The sequence below is a fragment of the Tupaia chinensis genome, unplaced genomic scaffold (assembly GCF_000334495.1).
Source record: "Tupaia chinensis unplaced genomic scaffold, TupChi_1.0 Scaffold000357_1, whole genome shotgun sequence".
NCBI lineage: Eukaryota > Metazoa > Chordata > Mammalia > Scandentia > Tupaiidae > Tupaia > Tupaia belangeri.
In genome coordinates, this window is record NW_006159853.1 from 1084071 (window position 1) to 1089459 (window position 5389).

General features: G+C 32.5%; 1 pseudogene; it reads left to right on the top strand.

Moving 5' to 3' along the window:
• The window catches only part of LOC106735331 (olfactory receptor 4C16-like), a 7122-nt pseudogene extending 3599 nt beyond the window's left edge, over nucleotides 1–3523 (top strand).
• Nucleotides 3524–5389: the final 1866 nt, after the last annotated feature.

Consider the following 5389-nt stretch of genomic DNA (forward strand, 5'->3'; position numbering starts at 1 on the left):
AGGAATCTGGGGATTAAGAGGAAAAGCTGCTAGGGGCTGGCAGGTGGCATGATGCTTAAGGGTGCTGGACACCCACATGGCTGACCACGGTTCTAGTCTCAAACCTGGCTGCTTGCTTTCTCATTTTCTCTCTTTCTCTCTCCCTCTTTGGTCAAATTAAAATAAACCAATAAATCAATAAAAAAAATCATTATCTGAAACTCCAATTAAAAAAAACATAGTTATTTGGTGGGTATCAGAGTTTCAGTATGTTTCATGACAGGTTGGTGCTGTGTACAGTGCGCTGCTCTCTACTCTGCCATACGGAGTGACTCACTAAGTTTTCTAAAGACTCTCAGTAGTTTTTCCTTTTTGGTTTTTAAAATTTCACATTTTTAAATTTATATACAATAATTACATATATTTGTTGAGTACAATGTGATTTTAGTACAATCATACAATCTGTAATTATAAATCAGGATAATTAGTATCTTCATCATCTCATCAATTTTTGGCTTTTAAATGAGAAGCATATTTGTCAGTCTAACCCTAGTAAATTAATGAATGATATGAATGTGGTTTTCCAATCAAAATAATCACCTATCATTAACTTTTAAAAGTAAAGTATGAGTAGATGTTCACTTTAAAAACACTAAGCTGTTACATTATATAAGGCATTGAGACATTCTATACTTATCTTAAAAATATATGTTCAACTGTAAAAAGTAAATAAGATTGTTTTAGAAAGGAACAGCCCTTCTGGGGTACAAAATCTATAGAAAAAAACTATGCAGTCAAAAAAGTGCTAAAATACTAACTAATGGTGAGGAAAGGATTACATATTAGGATGCCTCCAAGTGTGTCATATTTTGAACTATATGAACAAACAAAAAGATTATTATAATGATTATGATACCTACTCAATTTCCTTGTAAGTATGTCCTCCTTCCACATTATGTTTGAATAAATTGCACTTCAGTTTATATCTTCACATGCATATTCACAAAGAAAGAAAGATCTAGAGAAGAGCTTTTGCTTTTGCTTTTGCTTTTGCTTTGGTTTTCCAGGATGAAAAAAATGAAGAAGTCAGTTACTGTATATCTACAATTGCATTTCTCTAAAATGCATTATTCCTTCCTCTTATTAATTTCTGTTCTGTTTCACAAATGTATGGTTACTAAATGCCTGGATGTTAAAAATTCTACTGAGATTACAATCATAATCTGTTCTTTTTTGTCTTATTTTATTTCAAGTTCTTTTATACATTCAATTACATCATTTAGTTTGCAAAGCAAATATTCCAACATGTTTATATTTCTCCACAGTACAGTTGATAATAGTATAAAGTTATCTTCAACAGATAATATCCCATTTCTTTGTCCCATTAATGCTTTGCCTCACCATTTTTCTCCTTAATGTCCTTCCTCAGACTCTATCCCTTCACCCACACTCTTCCCACACTATTGCTGATATTCACCACCATTTGCTGTGTTTCTTTATCCTTTAGTCATTCAGTTTTTGTCATAAAGTGAGGAAACTCGGTATATATTAAGTGGAGAAATACATTGTCTCTCCACAGCCTGGCTTGCTTCACTCAGCTGTGAATCTTCCATATTCATCCATTTTCTGACAAAAGCCAGGATCTTGTGTGTTTTTATTTATGACTGAATAGTATTCCATAGAGTATATGTGCCACAGTTTTTCAATCCATTCATCTGTTCATGGGCATTTGGGTTGGTTCCATGTCTTATTTCTTAAAACAACTGTGTAGTATGTACCTTCAAAGCAGCCAGTTAAAAAATACTTAGGATAAAAACTTGAATCACACAAACATGAATGATTGAGTAATAATACCTCATCTCAATTTAATTTAAATGTAATCTTAGGGACTATGAGACTTGTTGGGGTACTGTTAATAAATAACCTGAAAAAAAGTTATAAGTAAGGTTATAAGATATACTACTAATTATGAAAGAACATTCATTTCTGTTCAGCATATATGTCAAGTACAAAATAGAATAGATGTACTTCAATGAGATAGCACATTATTTAGAGGATATGTTTCCTTTTCCTCTTTCAAGCTGAATTATCTGGGAGAACATAAGTAGAGAAGTGAAATAAACTATGTATATTATAAATGACATATTTACAAATATGTGTATGACAGATATGTAGTGTGTATAAATATACATAAATAAGACATTCTGTATGGAGCAGTAGTCATGTGTGACCTAAAATTTATACCATAAATGCCAATGGCAGTCAAGTATATCCTCTGTTGAATGATGCACCATAAGATACATACACACTGATATTTACTGAATATTGAAAAATTAATAAAGCTAATATTCAATAAACCTCTACCTTTTAATTTATTATGCATTAAATTGACAAAACTAATAAAATTTAATCCAAAGTTAGCAAGGACTTGCATTTAAGCAATCTTGTAGGAAAGTATTATGTTTATAAGCATGTCTGAGACTTACAGACCTACAGACCTATGAAGAGGTTATTTAAATTGAGCATAAGAGTTGAAATGACTAAAAATAAAAAAAAAAGAGTTGAAATGACTTATTTATAAACCACAAATATTTCTGATGAGGATTATTTAGTTTTGTTTAAAATATTCCACGACATCACATACACGTCATAAATTAATTTTTATTTTTTGCAGATGAATCATTTCACACTTGTGCTTTTTCCTCATACGTGAAACCAAGTATCTGAACAATAATGTGACTGAGTTCATTTTGCTTGGGTTGACACAGGATTCTGTTAGGAAGAAAGTAGTGTTTGTAATTTTTTTGCTTTTCTATTTGGGGACACTGGTGGGTAACTTGCTTATTCTCACCACCATCAAGACCAGCTGTGCACTTGGGAGTCCCATGTACTTCTTCCTTTTCTACTTATCCTTATCTGATACCTGCTTTTCTACTTCCATAGCCCCTAGAAAGATTGTGGATTCACTTTTGAAAAAGACACCAATTTCATTCACTGAGTACATAATCCAAGTATTTACATTACATTTCTTTGACTGCCTAGAGATCTTCATTCTTATCCTCATGGCTGCTGACCACTACATGGCCATCTGTAAGCCACTGAACTACACGGCCATCATGAGTCACTGGGTGTATTGGTGGCCATGGACTGGGTGGGGTCCTGTGTGCATTCTTGAACTCAGATTTTCCTTGCCTTGAGTCTGCCATTCTGTGGTCCTGATGTAATTGATCACTATTTCTGTGACTTGCAGCCCTTATTGAAACTTGCCTGTGCAGATACTTATGTAATAAATATTCTCTTGGTTTCTAATAGTGGGGTCATTTGTTCAGTGAGTTTTGTCATATTAATGTTATCTATATTTTTTGGACCTTGCATATTTATATGCACACATCCTGTAATCACTTTTCCTGTGGACAAGATGATAGCTGTGTTTTATACAATCGGAATGCCTTTGCTCAACCCTCTGATTTATACTCTGAGGGATGTAGAAGTGAAAAATGCCATGAGAAGGTTATGAAACAGGAAATCGATCTCAGATGACTAAAGGTGAATCAAGTTTTCAAATCTTTCATTATAGTTTGTATTGAGCAAAAAAAAAGTCAGTAGAGAATACCATACTTTACTGTTCATTTAATGTTTTTCCATCTTGAGAGAGGAGGGCTAGTTTCTTCAGGAAGAGAAATAATGTGAACACATACCCTGGTTATTGCTGAGTATATTTTATGTGCAGTACGAGACAGCCTAAGGTACAAGCAGGTACTAAGCCTCATTCCTTCAGTGTAGTTCATGGTTGTGTCTCTGCCACTATTGCCCATCTAATGTCACTTGTGACCTGTGGGGTTGGTTTATTGTTTCTTTTTTTTTTTTCTGCCCTTCTCCATGTTGACTTCTAGAGTTCTCTGCTAATAGTTAACTATGTGTGTACTCAAACTTCTGTCCAGAATCTGGCAGATTTTCCTTCTTCTAAAGGGTTTTCTTCATAGATGCTTTGATCTCATTATGTCTGATCATTAACCTAATTAATATTCCTGAGTCAGGAGAAAGTAGGAGATTCATTGGTTACAGAAGCTTCATGTTATAAGCTTAACATTATATATAATCTAAACAATCTGCTTTCCAGTATTTTGGGTTATACTCTGAAATCTTACCATGCATTTACCCAGATCTTTCTATAACACTGATGGGACATGGAGAGAAAATTCACATTTCTAAAGTCTTTGATTTTAAGAAGACTTACACTGTTAGCATTGCAATCACAAAATTATTCTTTTTATAAAATCTATTTTTTTGTCTTTCATTTGATCCCTTCTAATTCAGAGAACATGCATTATATTTTCTCTTAAAGAGCATAAATTATATTTATTTGTTTGCAATATAGAGCTGTCATGAATGTAACATAGATACTTTAACTTAAGATATATATATATATATGTATATATACATATATATACACACATATATATAATATATCCTAGAAATGACTGTAATAAGGTGATGCTACCATCTGTAAATATTGACAGAGTACATAAACTATATGTGATAACCCAGAGAAACATTTTTAGGTTTTGAAACAGAAACATTTGAATGCCATATATGAATTATCTGAGTGATTTTTAATACTATCTTGAAGAGAAACCTGAGCAGAAAAGATGGAGATGTTGAATGTAAAGTGTTTTTCTGCAATGGAGATGACTATCACCTTTGTCATGATCCATCAGTACCACAGTTTCTAATTACGCCTAAGATAAATTTGTCTTATTTGAAGTTGTTCCTTTATTTGTATTTTCTGTATAAAAATTAAAAATAAGTATTATTTTATATTTGGGACTTCAGTTTCTATTTATAAATAATTAGAATTACATTTAAAAATTAGTATCTATATTATTGTACAAGAAACTTTAGAATTTCTTCAGTTTGATAAAATGATCATCTTTTCTTTGTAGTGGAATATTAAGCTACATTCCACAATCACTATATTAACATGCATGCATCACTTTTTTCCATATATTTGTGAATTTAATTGCTGCACAGTACCTACAATTTTGTTCTCTTATCGCAAGGTTTGTACACTGTTATAGTCCAACCAGTAGAGTTTTACTCATTTTTTTCTTTAATCTCAAAACAAGGAAAAAGTAAAGGGGTATATATTTGGGCCTGCAAGATTCCAGTTGTTGAGGGAACCAGATCTGACACACAACCACAATTTGACTCTTGGCACTCATAGCTTTACAATCATGCTGTACATGAACTTATGCTTCAAATTCAAGCAAGTTGGAGAAATGGTGGAGAGAGAATTGTGGAATAAACATACTATTAGAGAGTACCTTCTTCTTTCTCTTTCTGTCTACTTCTCTTAGGCAGTTGTACATGACTTCTGACAATTGAAAGAGGAAAAAAAGAAGAAAAGGGA